This window comes from Myxocyprinus asiaticus, chromosome 15 (assembly GCF_019703515.2).
Source record: "Myxocyprinus asiaticus isolate MX2 ecotype Aquarium Trade chromosome 15, UBuf_Myxa_2, whole genome shotgun sequence".
In the NCBI taxonomy this organism is placed as follows: Eukaryota; Metazoa; Chordata; class Actinopteri; order Cypriniformes; family Catostomidae; genus Myxocyprinus; species Myxocyprinus asiaticus.
Window position 1 is genome coordinate 20661079 of NC_059358.1, and position 18982 is coordinate 20680060.

At 38.3% G+C, this 18982-nt stretch overlaps 1 long non-coding RNA gene across 2 annotated transcripts; it reads right to left on the reverse strand.

The window, feature by feature from the left end:
- Positions 1-538: 538 nt before the first annotated feature.
- On the reverse strand, positions 539-17133 carry LOC127453504 (uncharacterized). 2 transcript variants are annotated; one of them, XR_007899422.1, is made up of 5 exons: positions 17108-17133; positions 14481-14526; positions 11319-11626; positions 5916-6135; positions 539-2255 (listed from the first exon to the last, which is right to left on the reverse strand). It is a non-coding gene; the product is annotated as an uncharacterized LOC127453504 (long non-coding RNA). The 2 variants fall into 2 exon arrangements; XR_007899421.1 differs by lacking the exon at positions 17108-17133 and adding an exon at positions 16077-16210.
- Positions 17134-18982: the final 1849 nt, after the last annotated feature.

Consider the following 18982-nt stretch of genomic DNA (forward strand, 5'->3'; position numbering starts at 1 on the left):
AGAAACACATTTTGGTTGTTTAATTGACTGTTTAAAATTCAACAACAGTATGTGTAATTAATGCTCTCAAATAAACCTACAGGAAAAGAAGCATTGTGGAAGAACTCCTTACCCCCTGAACTTCAGGTGACCCTGTTTTCACTGCTGCCGCCTAGTCTAATGCTCCTCGCCCTCAGCTCACTTTTGCACTGCCTCACCCTGTGTGTCAGATCAGCATCATTATGGCCTGCAATACACTAATGCACCCTGTTACCTGGCACACAGCCATGCAGATTGTGAGCTGCTCCGACTGGCGAAGACATGTTGGATCACGGCAATATTCTTGACCCAGTCTGGTTCATTGCAATTCAAATAAATATAAATAAATAAATAACCCCTAAAACAAATTAATAATCTTAGAAAGAAAATTTGCCAATCTCTTGTGAATTCTCATGTTCAGAATTCTGGCTTCAGAAATGTAGCTTTAAATAGATGTCAGATTTGTTCTCTTTGGCAGTACCAATATTTTTCAAAGCAGGCAATAATGCATATGTTTGTTTTCAAAGTAAACTTTTATTAATATCCATAACAGGACATTGTTAAAAGGCACATGGTGATACTACAAAAATGTGTAAAATAATATACAAAACAATCTCACATTTGCACTCATCAGCAACTTGAAAGAAACATACAATAGGGAAAAGAATAAAATCAAAGAGTTAAAAATTAAATGAAAACATGATTTTAATTATTAGCATTAATACTACAGAGCTATGACCAACTGAAAATCATGACTCGTTACATAATTACACAAAGAACACACAATTATTGAAGATTTTAAAAAATTGCATAGTAAAAAGCCCCATTTAATAAATTCATTGTCTTCACATTCACTTGATTTGTCACATTTAAAACAGATCTCTTTTGATAAAATATTGCTGCATAAAAAATAATTTTCAGAAATAAAACTGTTTATAAAATAGATTGCACAGTTCTCTTCAAACTCTAATAAATTCTTACTTTATAACATTTGCATAGCAATTGTGATTTTTCTCTTAATTGATTGTAATACAAAATACAGAGAGACAGAGCATTTAATCCCCTTTAAAACTGAGTCCTGAAACTACATTTTAACATAAAAAAATAAAAGCTAAAAGGATGTTTAGTTTATAGTTTATTGAAACTTGTTTTAGTGGGCATATAACAGCTTAACATTTTCTCTTCCTCTCACTTTAAAACAGATTTAATCTACTGTCAGTAAATGTCTCAAGTAAAGTAGTTTGAGTCATAATCAACTGCTCTGATCTGCATTCTCTTTCAGGTGATTGCAAGCTCAACGCAATTGCATAGAAATTAAAGACAACAGCTCTCTTTCCAACAAGTGTGTGATGCACAACACACTGAGCTGTCCAATCAGAGTGCAGTACTGTTCACTGCTGCCGTGGGTCTCACATTCATACATGCAGAATCTACCGAGCCTCACACATTGTTACAGTATACATTATTATTTCAATTAATAATCAGTTATTAGAGAAATACATTAGGATGCACACAGAAAGTAACAAGCCAGTTTCTAGAACAGCAGTCTCTACATTTTCCTTTTAATATTGAAATCTATTGAGAAAAAAAAAATCTGTGTGAAAAAATGTGACTTTATAAAGTGCACTATGCTCAAGATTGTACTCATAACAGTCTACCAAGACATATTAGTGTTGACCTGCCTTAAATTTGTTTTTAAGATTTATAGCCTAATCTTTCTCTTATTTAATTTTCCTTGTTTTTTGCCAAAAAATGTACTTAAATGATTGACCTTTAAGACTCATTTTCTACAAAAACTCCACAGTAGAACCATTTGAATAGAACCGTTTTACGCTGAGAATTCTAAGTGTGTTTGTTGAAATACACAATTTGTGTACTTTGACCCACACATGTATAACAGTAAGTTTCTTGCATTATCCCCTCCCATCTTCTTGACAGTCAACACACACACACACACACACACACACACACACACACACACACACACACACACTGAAAATTAGAAACACACATCAAACAAACACACACGACTCATGGAACATATGGCCCCTGTAACAGTAGGTACTAAAGGTTTCCCAAATGCCAAGATTGAAGTTATAATGAACAATTAAAGTGCTATTTATATCTGATGTTGGGGCACATGCATAGTAAAAAACCCGTGTGACTCCATCAGCAGTCGGTACTCGAATCAACCCTTCATTTAATGGATTCCAGGATATTCGACTCGAATTGAAAAACTGTAAATAAACAAAAGAAACAGAAAATGTGTTTAATAGTATTTCAATAACAAATGTACATGATAAAGTGACACACACTTTAAGAAAACTCTTGGAAACGGTTTGAAATGTTCAATTCAAATCAGAACAATCAACCACAAATCACAGAAAATGATGATTTAAAACTGTCAGAGTCAGTTTGTCACTTCAGGAGTGGCTGCTGTACTTCAAGAAGTTCCAATCCTAGATTATAAAATTTGAGTAGATAAACTGAAGGATGTTTAAGATGTTTGCAGCTAACTAACACCTCAGACAACCGTGACTCATGTAGGCTATAGCAAGTGCCAGGTTGAGGGATTGAGGCCGAAGTTGACATTGCTCTGCGCTTGGTACAATGTGGCTCTAAAGCAAAGAGGAGGCATGTGACAACCTAAGCCCAGAGAACTCCAGAGTTTAGTCGCACCACACGGCTCAGACAAGCAACTCGAGGCGTGCAGGTGATCAAGAACACAAGCAGGCCAGAGCTGATCAAACACCCACAGCTGTCGTGTTTATGGGCCAGGAAAAATGGGCATAAATTGCAAAAGTGTGAGTGGAAGTTTCTCTTTCAGACTGCTCTAAATTCATAATGTCAATACTGAATGTCAACACAGTCTACTAAAAAAATATTAACCTAAAAAATGAGATTCATGTGGTAACATCTAAATTAACTGGTTTGATTGAAGTCAAAAATACTATTTAACACCACTGAATCAGCCTGAATACACAAGCAAAACTAATTTTAAGGGTTAGATCAGGTAGAAATAGCTTCTTAAGCAGGTTACCCCTTTCTATAGTGTGTTATATCTGTTATGATAATTACAAGTAGGATCTGGATAGTGAAACGTGGTCCTTCATCAATGACATGTAATGTATCATCTAAGATGGAGGAACATGGAGTTGTGGGAGAGAACACAATGAATACAAGATGAAGGAAGGCAGACTGAAACAAAGACTCTGCATGAATTTGGAGTCAGAGTGTTAATAATTAGTCACTATTGAAATACAGAGACATAAATGTAGAATCGGGAGGGGGAGCTGTTTAGAATCCATGCTTGATGGTTGGCACAGCCATTTCTAAGCCAAACTCTTATTTCTCAACCCCTCCCTCTCTGCTTCTTCTTTCATTCTTTCTTTCATGATTTCCCTCTCTCCCTCCGGTTGTCTTCCCTAAATGAATACTCATTGGAGTGTTACTGTGTCTCTGTCTCCCACCTCCTGTCCAGGCTGAATAGAGGACTGAATTGAGCAAACAGTCAGCCTGTCAGCTCAATAGGCAGTCTGACCATGAACTCAGAGTTCTTCCCAGGCACCCAGAATCATCGTCAGAAGGGGGAGGGGGAGATGGAGGGGGAGACGAAAAGGGGATAGGCAGACAGACTCAGACTTGGGGGCCCCTGGTGACCATTTTTGGGGGAGCCTCACCATGGTGGTTCCCAGGGCTGGTTCCTGCATGGAGAGGCGAGAGCAGCTGCTCTGAAAAGGGGAGCCTTATGTGAATGTGTATATGTGTAGACAGGAGATTGTCTGCCCCTTTGCCCATGCCCCAGCCACCTCAGAGCACACACACACACACACACACACACACACACACACACTCCCAGACGCAAGCTGCTGCAGATTCCTCACTCTTTTTTTATCTGATGTGCTTTGGCTTTGTTTTTACTGTGCATAATTTACTGTGCAGTGCCTCTCAGCCACACTCTCCCCCAGTTTGCCACCTGTTTACTGTGGCACACTTAGTTTACTGCTTCCAAGACAAAAGCAAACACTGACAGGATTCTAGACCCAGTGTGACTATGATTCTATGGGTGATTCTCACAAAATCTGTCAAGAAAATGCCCTGGTCCTATTTTACTCCAATTTCAAAAGAAACAAATAAGAAATTATAAATTGCCCATAGATAATGAAGCCTTTTTAGGGCCATTAATAGTTTTTTACATTGTGATATTACATTACGCACATTTTGCCTCCCAATTCTCATTACCACAATGCCAAAGAAGATGATCATTACTGCAATGTGAATTTTTTTGTATATATTATTTCAATAGTGAAGTATTTATATATCTCATAGTAGTACTCCCTTGGTATTGCCTTTAATTTTATTACAGCAATACAGTAAAAATTACTATGTTACAGTAATGAGAATCATCATTGAAAACAATGGGAATAGTAAAACATCCGAACGCATTAAGGTAAGAAGAATTTGGCGATAAAATGTGCTTAAGTGTCTTGAAAGTAATGTCACAATGCAAAAAAAAAAAAAAAAAAAAAAATCTTATTGGTCCTAAATCTAGGCTTCGTTTTCTTTATGTGAAATATTTCTTGACAGGTTTCATGATAAGCACTTTCTGTGCTGCCAGCACAAAGAATTCCAAAATATTCTGAGTTTTAAACAAATGAATCCTTGATTTGTAAGCTTTCAAAATTACATTCATCACTGGCCTGTCTGATTTTTTATTTGTATTTTATTTTATACAGAGATGCTTAAAGTGGAAAAGATCATGCTGGATAGCAGTTGTTGTTCCATTCTTTATCTTCTAGCTGTTTCTAAGTGGTTACAATTGTTATAAGTCATATCCATCTCAAGGACACCAAATCTTTACACCTGACAGATATTGAAATTCCTCAATATGTCCTTATCCTCTCTCTTTGCTCTATGACACTGAGCTCTGAGCAGCGCAGTTAGCACACCATTCCTCCACTGTATCTGTTAGTTCGGGGTATTGTCTGGACTTTCAGTGATGGGACCTGGACAAAGGCAGCTCTCTGAGAGAGTGAGGGACAATGGCCTGTATTGTTTACTTTGCAACCTCACTTAATCAGGCACAGCCAGCTCTAATTGGTGTTTTGGTTAAGCGGTTTTTAAACTTATAACTTCCTGCCCTTAATAACGTTGAACCACAGCAAGCTCAACACAGAGAACAATACTGGACTTGTCTGGGCCACGACTCTGAAAAACCAAGACATGCAAAGAGAGTCCATTTTTATTGAGACCACTCCCTCCCTCACAATAGTTATGGCTCTACTACTCCTTGTCACTATGTTTTTCCAATTGGTTTTTGCACCTTTAAATCTATGCAGAATTAGTCTTTTTTTTTTTTTTTTTTTTTTTTTTTTTAGTTATTGAGAGAAATAGGCCTCAGATGGAACTCGTATTTTACTGACAGTTATGTAGTTTTTCTTCCCACTAGTCAAAAAAAATCCAACAATGGTCATCCATTTCACTTATTGAATCACAAATTTTCATGGGAAAAATAATATCATGACAACTATGTCTGAAAGCAGGAGAAAAGTCTTGCTGTTTGTCTCAATAATGGCAGTGTGCCATCTCACTGGCTGGCATGGCATGACGACGGGGCAGCAGAATCCCTGATGGTGATCTATTCAACGCTGGTGCCCGCAGATGCAGCTCTGCCTCAGCCATTGTGCTGGAGAATGATTTAATGCAAACGACTACAAAACATGTCTCTGCCCCCTTTAGCAGCTATCACAACCAGGATGTGTGATATTCACAATTAACCAACACATCTTCTAAAAAGAACAGTACCTTAGAGCAGGGGGAGTGGGGACACTGTGTGTAAAAGAGAGTAGAAAAAGAGAGGAGAGTGCGAGGCGTAGGAGAGTGATGGTGGGTCATACCTGCTTATTTTCCACATCCATTTAATGCCCACATGCTCTAAGATGGTGGCTTTGTGCAAGCTGCATCTTGTGATGAGAGGAAGGGGGCAGGCGAGCAGCAAAGGGGAGGGGAGCAGCAACGCCAGCAGGACTCAGAATGGGAAAACTGCAACACAACTGACCTGCCCCGCTTTCTTCACCGTTTTCTTTTCCTGGCATCATGGAGAGACTGATTGTCAGTCTGTATAAGAGTGAAAATGGGAAAATAAAAGAGAAAAGGCATGATATAAGTTTGCAGTTGCATCAACATGTGAGGGCATAAGCATAATCAGGCATGCATGTGCACACATAAGGGCACACACAAACACCTTTTCATGTCTGTTCTCATGGTAAAGTCTGCCCTGAGCATGCAAATGACTTTCATTATGCAAATGCATGCAAATCAGACACAACCATCTGAGAATCAAGGCTGGGAAAAAATTTACATTGAGATCTTGAATGAAAGAGACAGAGAGAGTGAAGGATAAATCCTTTCGCGTGGCAGGAGGTGGCTAACAGAAGTAAACACTTTGTGGAGGAACAATTGTGTCCCAGAGAGCACAAAAATGGCTTCCCTGGCCATTTAAGATTGTAACACATTCTTTCGTCATGGTTTCATAGCGTGCTAGCGGTGCATTAATAAATCATTTTACATGTGTATGTGAAAATACCAGTCTTCTACTGCTACTCATCTGCCTATTGGTGCTAAATTAAACAGAAAGCACATTTTCAGTTTTCTTGTTGTTCTATGATAAGAGTATGTCCACCGTAGAAGCTCTGGAAGGATAATTGAGAATATGTTTTAAATGTATGGGCCTATACTCCAGGAAATGTTTGAAACATTGAAACAATCAGTATGTTTAAATACACTTTTTCAAAGCTCAATTTTAGCAGGACTTAAACAATTTTTTTGTCTTTTTTAAATGTTTTAAAAGTTTTTTAGCCTGATTTTTTTAATGTTGGACTAACAGACCTAGATAAAGTGATTATAGTTCGGCTTCATCCAGCATGTATACATGTTAATCAGACCACAACATTGTGTACATGCTCTGAAAGACCGAGGTGATGTGCAACATGTTTTTAACACTTCCTCATCAGGCGACCTTCTTTCAAATGTCATGTTTACTGTACTTGGTACGCAAAAACCCATTGTAACGTGATTACACTGTAACTGCACGTGTAAACGTACTGACTCATGGAGATGGAGGATGAAATTAATAGAAGTGGTAAAACCCAGTTGAGATGTGTACAATCTGACTCTAGTGCAGACTAACACAATCTGACAGGTTCATTTTGAAGCAGATCTACAGAAACCCAGGTAATCATCTCAGGAGCCAAAAAGGGGGAACCTGTATTGTCTCGTGGACACTCACTTAAAGGGAAACAACGGAGCGTGACAAGCAGGTCTTTGCTGAGGGAAGTTTCCTTTGCTCTGAGGTAGCTGGGAGAGGTGGTCTTTGTTTTAAGGTGCCGTTAACATGGGTTATAAGTGAAAGATGGCTGGAGTGTGAGAGAGTTGGTTAGGGAGAATAAAGAGTGGGATTAGAGGGGTGAGATTCTGCTGAAAGGCAGCAAACCTTCCCTAATTGGCACTTGACATTTTTTTGCTGTGGCTGGACAAAGTGGACCCTCTCTCAAGACCACTCCAAACGTTTGCTGGAAAAGTGCCTTATGCAGATACAGCAAATAGGAACCATTGTCAGACCTCTGACATTAACAGCTGAGGTAACAATAGCATTGTGTGCTTTCAGTGGACATGTAGGTGTGTTGAAGAGAGAGCAGGACAATTTGGCAGAGAGTGGACAGCATGTGAACAGCCATACAAATGACGCTTCAATAAAAAAAGGGACATTTCGCTAGAATGAGTACTAGTTCATTGTGCCAAGCTTTTGATAAAATAGCCAATTAAAAGTGGGACAATCAAGCGACATCTGAATATTTGTTTTCTTTGACCGCTACTCAAATTTGCTTGTTAGGAAACATTTAAATGCAGCTTAAATTTGTCTGATACGGAGTGTTTTGTTCTTTGTTAATTTTTCTGAACTGACAAAGAACCTTCTTGAATAAATCTTAAATATTTTAACTCACACAGAGTGTAAATAGTTCAAAGTAGCATTTAAGGAAAATGACTACATTCAACAGTTCATTCAACTGACTAACACAAAGCCATATTCCGTTATTTTCAGACACAATAAAATAAACACAAACTCATTTTTTATCTTCCATTTGTTCCTTTAGACTAAATTTAAATGTCTAAATGACTATGGTGTGGTCTCCTTGTCGTTGTACAATGTGTGTGATGAATCAGCCTTTCATGTAGTCAGGACTGTGTTTGGCTACACCTGTTACTGCTGAGTATTTAATTCCCTTTGTGTGTGCGGGCCCATTGACTTTTCTAACAGTCTAAAGGGAAATGACAATTCTTTGGGGCGACGTCAGGACAGGAGGGGGTCAAAGAGAACAGCGTCTATTCCTCATTTTCCTCTCCAACAGCCATTTTGGGGCTTGGTTGGTGAGTTCCGTCCAAAGAAAGAGAAGCTTTGCCGGGGGCATGAATCAGAGCACCGCTCAATAAAAGCGGCCTGGCTGATGTGACTGGGATGCTGTCAAAAGGTTGGTAAAGGAATCCATTGTCTCTGTGACAAGTGGACTGACTCTATTGACAGCACAGTCAACAGGAGAGGGGAGGAGGGTGGTAAAGATAACAGCACAATGCTTGTTTTTCTAGTTGACACTTTGAGTCTGAACCTGCTTGCTAAGAGAAAAAAAAACTGCCATTCTTTCCTCTCCTTCCTGCTCCTCTGTTCCCTAGCCTCCAGTTCTCCAGCCAAACTAAGACCACAAGATTCAGAGTTTAACCATAAGAAGCCAGCAACAATTAAGTCAATTTCTTTACAGGCCTAAACACATCCAACCTAAATGCCACCTGCCACTTTTATGCTCAAGTAATTCATGTAAATTGCCAAGATGTATCAAATCAATGATTGTAATACATCTTGGTAAATTACATCTGCAGGTGTGCACTTTGAGATATTTAATTCAGGCAAATATAACATTCTAAGAACATTTTGTAATTGAATTTCACTAGCCAACAATGCTGTAATCAGGCCAAGAGGTGTAGAGAGCATATGTATCTTGCACGACGAGGGCATACACTGCTCAGTAGGTTGGGATGCAGTAAGACCGATAAATGATTAGGTGGAGAGAAAACCAAATCTAGCTAGAGACAGTGGTGGTTATCACAGTATTTGGCCTGTTCTTCAAGACTTGTAATTTACAGCTGGATATATTATAGAAACAGGGACATATTCCGAGTTCATTAATCTCCATTTGTTATTGCTAAACTTTAACAGTTTTGGAAATGTAGCAAATACTCTAAGTCAATGGTTTCTTTAAACTCGGCTCATTCGGTAGAAGCAGCTCAGAAGAAACAAATTTTGTGATTGGAGTGTGATAAAATACAGGACATGATCTAGGCAATGCTTATGTAACAGCAACAAACAGACTTTGATCAACATGGCTCAAAATATCATGGGCATATAAATGCACATCTCCACCCATTTCTCTATTCTCACTGGCAAGGTTCAGACTCTCTCTTCACCTTTTGCTCTCAGAGCTGTACTGTTTAATCCTTGCACCTGCAATGCAGCAGCACTGTCTGTGGCTACTACCGTAATGCATGGAAAATGAAAGTGCCTCACTAAGTACAGTAGATTAGACTATTTATCTTTTAGTCCATAATAATTTTTTGAACAATTTGTATGGAAAAGCAAGTAATTGCATATAGGTTTAAATAATAACGTTTACTCATTTAGATCTACGTGGTGGAGTGTAACACACTGATTGATCACTAAGATTCTCTGTCATTTACAGCATTCAGTCTTTGTTTTTAAGGATTAATAAATAATGTTTTCAGGAAAGGGAGTGCATTTGTTTCATACAAGAACAGTGTGTAACCTCAGTGATCTGCTAATTCCAGATACAATCATTTAAATGACAACTTAACATGCCCAAAAGTGCAATGATCTGATTTTCTGATGTCCACTCACAACTATAATAGTGTAGGGGATTCTGGTTTAGGCCTCATACTTGCTTTTGTCATCAAAACTGTTCCGGTATAGCACTGGGCCCACAGTAAGGAATAGACCTGTATTTAGGACCATCCCAACAAGCTTTCCCACTTAGAAGCATCTATCCCCGAGATTGCTCCGTCCGAGCCCATTCATAACACAGCCAACTGTCACATCAAATCAAGTACCTCTCAGCAGACACTAAAAAATTCTAGTTCAAACAATCAACGTTTGTTTATCTGCACTGGCTCAAGGTCCGAATGCATCCGAAGCTTAGAATAGCGTCCAGTATTGCGTGGGAACGCTTTAGCCTGTTAATTATTCACATGCATGAGTTGAATCAAATGATAGCCAAGTCAGAATTGAAAAAGACAATGAGGTATCCGCTCACCAACCTCTTTAAACAAAGGTAACTAGTGAATGAGCTTTGTGTGTTTGTTGCAGACTTATACTGCAGAAAGAACTGGATGCTCTGACTGGTTTGGGTGTTAGTAGAGGCACCCAAGGGTGATCGTCATGTGGCCTTTGCATTAAGCCTCAGTGTGCTACGCTGTGTTTTTGAGACCAGCAGCTTACAGATTAATCATGATCATGTCTGACCAACATACCACTGCACAACATGTTCTAGTGCCCTATCCCTGTGTACAAATTAATATATGTTTAAAACAATGCATACAATTAGAAACTATAAAACATCCCATTTTTGTTTATCCTGTCTAAGACATGCTAGGTGTTGTCCTTCTGTAAAATAACCTACATTCAATGAGGTAATGATATTTGTTTAGTATTACTCTCATATTGTGCATTATTTGTAATATAAGCATTTGCTAAATGGAATGAATCAATTAATTATTTCCTGTTCCTCTTGATTTTTCCTCTGTGATCAATGGGAAATCCCATGTACTAGTCTAATGTCTAACAAGCAAGTGAACAAGCCAACTATTTACCCAAGCTATTTTTTTATGTTGTTTTAAAAAATGTTACACTGCATTTTTACACTTTTTTCAGATCTGAATTTTCATACAGATAATTATGACAAAATAATTATGTTAAATGTGAACAACTTCCATAGCAGGCTGCTCAGAAATTCCACCAGAATATTGATAGCCTTTTTGCACACTGTGTTTTCCTTTAGTCGCTAACACATCTTATGCAATCACGATAATGTATCCCAAAGAGTAAACACTATTTCAAGGAGAATAATTAGGCGGACTGGGCTTTAAGGCAAAAGATTATGCTGCATAATGCTTTCTATGAGACAGGGGTATAATTACTGCTTGTTATTGAACAAAAGTACAGTAAAAATACTGCTTACCTTTCCTATCAGTACTGATGGAAGCCATTTTGTGACTTGCTCTCACAAGATGATGCAGAGATTGAGGGAGAGAGAGAGAGAGAGAGAGACTTAGGGAAGAAAAGAGAAGAGGGGAAGGGAGGAGTACAGATCACAAGGTGGGTGATGCCTTTCAGGTGTGTAATGGGATTCTTGTTACTTTCGGTTATCTAGCTTTATGAAGAATGAATATCACTCATACAGCTAGATAACCAAAGATAACAGCCAACCCCTCCGGCCACCTGTCCTCTTCCACCATCTGAGAAACCCAACAAGGGTTGAACTGGGACCTAAAAAGAGAGCATGTTTTATTAGCTTTGTAATTAGGACTGAACTGAAATCAGCTGTATTTAGTTCAACATAAGCATTAATTAAACCTGATGTATTTAAAGCAAGTCATTCATTACTGATCTTGACTGTGCTAGGTCTAAGATGAAAAAAAACTAAAAAAACAATGACAATGGATATTGTTAATGAAATAAGATTTTCAGATTAGGTTTTAAACTGCAAAATGATGCATATCTTTTGCATATGATGTACAGTCTTAGTATCTATGATGCATAGTCTGTAGTGTTGGCTTTTATAGTCTTCTATTATTTCTCAAGTATATCTATGTTTTCTTAACTCTTATAAAAGCCAAAGAATGATATCACCAGTATGCATATACAGTATGCTGAACCAGAATGGGCTGGTTTTAGATGCAAGGGGCTCATTCACTGCTTGTTGTTTCTGTCTTACATTGCAGGCTGATCGCTCTCCCTGGGTGAGAGATGGCTTCAAACGCATCCCGCAAAGGCTGGGATTTATTTTTAAATAAATAAAAATAAAAAAAGACTGTGACTGTGCTGACAGAAAAAGGAAAAGAATAGTAATGCATTGCTTGTTTTAGTTTGCCACAAATTTAAATCTCAGTTGTTTGTGTTTCAAAAGCCTGCCTTTCAGCTCTAAGTGCAGAATCATGAGGTAATTCTCTCTCTCAGCCTCTCTCTCTCTCTCTCTTCCACTCTTTTTCTCACACACTCTCAGTCAGTCTGATTTTATGCAAATAAAAGAGAAGCTGGTCCAATTAAAAGCCTTTGTGTGAGAGGGGCCCCTCCCTTGACACTCTCAGAGGTGTTGCAATCAAAGAGAAGAAAGAGAGATGGAGAGGGAGAGAGAGAGTCATCACTTATTACAGCCTTTCAAGCTGGTGAAAACGGCGACACAGGGGCGAGTTCAAACTCTTTTATTTACTCTACACATGGCTCATCATCTAATTATTTTACTAACAGCACCATCGCATTGTTAACAGGAGAAAATCGCCTCACTCTCACTGTTAGCCTACTAGCCTTTGTGACTGTAAATATGAACACAAGAACCTTCCCTATAAATGAACAGTTAGCACACTACACCCGCTCACACACACACAAACATGCTAAGGCCTATATGATGCACAGGTATACACACCAAGCACACATAAGTTACCATAGAATTTTAAGAACAAAAATATTCATTCTAATTCAACAATATTAATAAGAATACAAAGTTAACAAAAATATTAGTTGATGGTTATTTCTGTTGGATCATACACTCAAAATGTACAGTATGTAAATTACATGTTATCTCAACTACTCAAATAAAATGTCTCCTTTGATATAAATAAATTATTATATAAACTATTATTATTATTATTATTATTATTTTATTATATTATTATTTTTATTTTTTTCCTCAGTTTTGATGACTCAGTTTCTTGTTGTGTCTGCATTTTCATTAACATCAAAAACAATCACTGATGTCAAGAATTACCTAAAATGTAGTCCAGTTAACTATCAGGTTATATAGAACTGTTTTGTAAGTACTGGTTCCACAAATCGATCTTTAAATCTAGTCACCTCAGCGAAGCTCGCTGCAATAGTGTAGAAATTAAATGAGAGATTTTAGAGAAATATAGAGGTGACTTATTGTGTACTTCTGTTTAATCTTAACAAAGGCTAACTATAATCCCTAATATATCTAACTTAAATGATCAGAATAAATACAAATGATTTTGAAAGCCAAAGTCTTTAATTTAAACATATGCTATTGGTTCAAAATATGAATGACGTATTTGACTTTGTTGATAAAGAATGAGAACAGGTATTTGCATGATCTTAAGATATATTTTTCCTCTATATTTTGAATTACGTGGTGTAAAGAAGGCTTAAATCTGCGATGTGGAAATCAAATACATTTTTTATTGATTGTTTTATGACGACGTCCTTTTCAGCTTTCTGAATCACTGTCGAGGAAAATACCGAACTCACATCCGGTGTTACATTAATCATAATGAAACATGACCGACTCATACTATAGGTTCTGTTGAATAATTTTTACATTTAACCAAAATAAGGGTTAGAGATGGAGAAGGTGTAGTAGGTTAAGCGCACACAATAGGAAGCGCCTCTTACCAACAAGTGAATGAAAAAAAAAATAATAATAAAAAAAAAAAATCTAGTCATTAAATTTTGTTAAACAGGCTTAAAAGTAGTGTAACGAAGGCCTAAAGGGTATACAGGTTGCGTGAAACTGTAGCATTTCATTTTTTTATTTTTATTATTATTATTATTATTTATTTATTTATTTTTTCTACATAAAAAGCGTATTGACAAAACTTTCATTTAGAAAGGTCTGTACGTTGACGTTCAAATATAGGGTGGCCTACTATAGCCAACACGTCCTTGTCGGATTTTTAAGAGGAAAGTGCTTTAGAATTATTAAAAGTGATTTGCCCTTTGTCAGTTAGGCTAGGCAACTGGAGGTTATAAGACTCTTATTATTATAACGGGCTTCGTGCTAATACCTACGCCACTTTTTTTTTTAAAGTGTGAGAATGTAAATGGTGTCTATGCCTAAAATTAAGCATATAGGCCTACTAAAGGCTCTTTAACCACTCAGAAAAACCGAACCACTCATAACCAGCTGTGATCAATCTGTCCTGAAATCTATTTATTATCTGCTATTATTGATGTGTGTTTGTGTAGTACCACAGGCTAAACATGCGTGTGTGTAGATCACTTCGCAAAATGTTTCTCTAAATATAGGCCTACTGCAAGTGTAATAAAAAGCAGTTTCAATAAATAGACCGAGTAAAAATATTTTAAAAGAAAACATTTAGTCACCTACCTGTGTAACGTGCCCCTCATGCAAAATCTCTCTCATAACGGCTTTCCTATAGACAGGGAAAAAAGCAGAGGAAATTACAACAAAAAAATAGTAACGTTAAACGTTTGATTGATTGTTCTTTAGATCAATAAAAACACAGACTTCTCACAAAATGTTACAGGTTGTGAGCAGGACTTTTGGAGTTGTCTACATGTAACGGAATGTATACGGGTTGTTTTGTATCATAAAAACATATGAAGCTGAACAATAAAGAAAATAGTCAGACGACGGAGGTGTTGGCTACTTAACGTCCTCGTGGGTGATTTTAAAATATACCTGATACTTAGCCCTCACTTTATATCGAAATGTTTTTTTCTGCACGCTGTTGTAGACTAATAGCTGATTAGCAGCTCTCACTGCTTTAATTAACATATGGACAGCAACAGCGCAAGAGCGAGAAGATGAGAATTGAAAGTGTCTTTTAAACTGGATGGAATGGTCCATTCTCCTACATAATTATGCTGACTTTGCTCATCCGTTGCACAGTCATCGCTTCGCATGATATGGTACTTGTTAAGTATGGCTTATTGTTAAATAATGATGAGTGCATAATGTTTTCTATACATATAAAAATACTTATAAAATGTTAGCAATCAAGAACAGGGTGCTTCAGTGTTCGTTTGATACACCTGTGTGAAAAGTGTCAGGATTTTCGCATTTACTTGAATGCTACTGTAGGGCATAACGCGCGTGAAAGAGGCACGTGCAGAACAGATATTCGGGATGATAAATCTGAACGCTGGACATAAGAATTAGACACGTCATGCGCACAGGCCTCCCTCTCATAAACACCATACAATACAAATTACAACCATACGTGCCCATGTTTCTGTTTTGTGTGTGCATTTTCTGCAAAGCACCCAAATTCTCGATTTCAGTATCTCGGTGATTGTGCTGCAACATTTTCGAAGTTGTGTATTAAGCCTATTCTTGTTTTATTCTGTGGCTATTCTGTCATAAGGCGGAAAATACACCAAGAGCGTTTTCGCACTCCCTGCTTATTGCAGTAACGAATAGGCTACCTCTTTTCTTTGAAAGCATTTAATTCAGGCAAAAAGCACACTGACCAGCCTATTTCTCAGCTCTCAGGAAAATAAATCCTCTGACGCTACTTCGCTCAAAGATCAAGTCAGAAATGGGTATAAAGACAAATAAACCCCAGTTAACAAGCCTTAACCTGTTAATCAACACTAATTTTCTAACTGGGGTTATGTTAGTCTATACATAACAAGTTGTGAGTTGTTTAAAAGACAATCATTACGCTATAACTAATAACAAATGCCTATCTAAAAAAATGTTGCCTTTGTTTCTGTGTAAAATGTAATGACAAACGATTTTCCTTTCAATGTGTCCAAAAAGGATGCACACGACTCGTGCGCCCTGATCACCTCTAACAGCAGCGACTCTCGAGCTCTGTAAGGACCGCTACCAACCTGTTCTGTGACTTATTTCTATCGATTCCCGGCCGCTTCACTCTTAAAACACGATTGCATAATGATTGCAGTGGCGGTTTGAAAACATCCCATAAAACAGACGTAAAAGCCAGTTTATACTCACTCCAGGCCACGAGCATCAATGATCAGAAGGACGGATTGCAATTGATAATTGTGCGCGTGCGAGCTGCGTGCGCTCTCGAATGTTGTCTGGCGCTTTGGTCATCTGCTTCATGGCTGCGGCTCCGCGTGACGTTGCAGTGGCTCCATCCATTCAGCGTCTCTGTATTGGGCTGCACGCAGTCTTTTCACCCATATTTCCCATTGAGATGCCACCCTCCTCCCCTACGGAGAGTGAAATGAGCTGCTCGTTGTCCCCCCGCTTATCATTCCGCGTATGAAATGCTTGTGGGCCTCAACTTGCAAGCCAAAAAAACATATAGCATCGTTTAAGCCCTCCCCTTATGACAAGTTGCAGCTTAAATTAGTCCCACCCTCTTGAATTATCAATGCAATACAATGCTGCTTCAATTATGAAGAAGCATTTTAATACCCACCCATTTGTTAAAAATTATAACCTAATAGTTGGTTATAATAACATTCTTATGTTCTTGTTTGAAGGCCGCGCGAGACAAATTAGGAAAACAAAATCAGATCAACAGAGATCACAAGAGAACTGAAATTATGTCTGCGTGAAATAGTTCGGGTTTCTTTAGACATATTTCATGCAGTCAAAAATCATATCTGCTGTGCATCTGACTATCCACAAGGCCTTGATTAGTCTGGGGTGGAATAAGTGCCTTTTGAACACTTTGACTTACAGACTCCTTTAACTGTAACCCACAGTCTAAATCAAGAGCACTCGCTCCCAGCAACCCTTTGTCTTTGCCTTTTTCTCTGTAAGTGTCTAGGAATGTGACCGGCAGGGTGAAACCGTGCAAATCAGCTTTAACCGCGAGGACCGAGAGCAGACCCCAGACAAGGGGCAGAAAAGGTCTCGGTCGGTTGATTATCATAAGAATCAGATCGCTGGGGATAAAAACCTCCTTTGAATAAATTACTGGTTCAATAGGAGGCGCGACTGCCAAATAGACAACTCTGTCAGAGGCCTCGGAGTTCTCTTTTCTAAAAATTCAACGTCTTCCTTGAGCTTACACTATAAATGCGCTCTCTGTTGCATATTCCATCGATTCCAATCGGATGTTGTCTCTTCTCCAGGTCTGGATAATAGGCCCATGTTACCAGGGCACTGGGGCCATGCAGGCCTCGAGTTCTTCGTGAAAGCCAACCCGCGTCGAGAAGTAATGCTGAAGATAATGCGCCAAGGCAATGTGTGCGCCAACGGTACTGTGGGAATCAGACAAAAGCTGCTCAGTGATGGCATGTCCCAGACAGGGTCATTATCAGTTGTCAACCATCATCATGTTTCCACCAGTCCATTGGTTTAACACATCAGTAAACAAACGTTTTTATTGCTATGAGGCACTCTTAAAAATAAACAAACAAATTGCATTTTATAGACGTCGGGCCTTCATCCAAGTAACAGAAAGTTTTGGATCAATGAAGCCACGCGCTGGTACACCTGCTCGAGGATGGAAAAGAAAGGGGCTCAACTTCCAAAACTTTTAAGTTACAGTAAGCTAGATGTTGGTCACGTAGCTATTAGTACCGCGAGGACAAACTCTGACATTTTAAATGAAATATATATATATATATATATATATATATATATATATATATAAAGTGTACATAAATGTATAATTTTGATATACCTCAGAGTAATTATAACGATGATTTCAAATCAGACGAATTAGTAGGCCTAATACTGTATGTGCGTGTTTGCGTGCTTGGCACTTCCAAGGCGAAGTGGTTTTTCATAGGCTGTATCAATGTATGAATTTTTTTCAGACTATCATCATGCACTCCAAAAGTCAGGCCCTTGAGATTTATTTCTAACAAAGAACACGTGTTTCCAAAGAGGCGTTTGACCAACTCAGCACCATGATTTTCGACCATGAAAGTGTGTTAATAGCGCTAAGGCTCACAATGCGATTATATGCAGTAAAACTCATGACAAGGATTGCATTCATGGGCTGACCTATTCTGGTCTTTTCATATTTTACTTTTTACAGTAAAAACGTTTGCTTTGGCACCACAGGAACACACAGCACCTTGCCACTATAATCTCTGTCTCTTGTCTGTGATTGATTGAGGATTAAATTGACAATCTGAAAATGTCTCTAGAGGCAGGTAAAAGTCTATAAACCATTGTGTTCCTAAAACTCGGGTGTGCTTTCTTTTTCACCATAACTGATTTTGATGTTAATAAGATAAAAGAGTGACAAAGGATTAAACATAGATCAATAGACTCACGTAATCTCAAACCTCCACATAATATTATGTTTTCTCCAGGTGTTCAGTTGTAATATTTTTAATCAGCCATCAATTAGTGCATCACTTTCTTGTGCCAGAGACTTTAACCCATTCCACGGTTGCCTGGATTCAATTACAATATCATGTGCCATTTTTGTCACCTGAATTTTGTGCAACCTGAAAGTATATAAGCACATTAAATAATCGTTTTATCCACTACAACATGAGTTTTTTTTCCTTTGCCGTAGGACTAGCAGCATGTTAAATCCACATTCTAGTCTCTCTCTCTCTCTCTCTCTCTCTCTCTCTCTCTCTCTCTCTCCGTTTGTGTGTGTAGCCCATGTGTGTGTGTGTGTGTGTGTGTGTGTGTGTGTGTGTGTGTAAGGACCATTTTCCGAATCCGAGACGTGATTAGCAACTCAAACGTAATCTTTTGTTTCCCAACATCCAACTGTTCCAACTATTCTACCCTCTATACGTAAAAAGAAACTCTCAGGTACAAGGCCGTCTCTGGAGTGGTACCATTGTTTTGGGAATATCTGAAGATATAAATTTCAACCAGAGGTACAAAATACGTACAATTGAGGGTACCACCCCTGTGACGGCCCTTGTAGGGCCTACCTTAAGAAAGTACCTGTGCCATGGCGCACACTATCC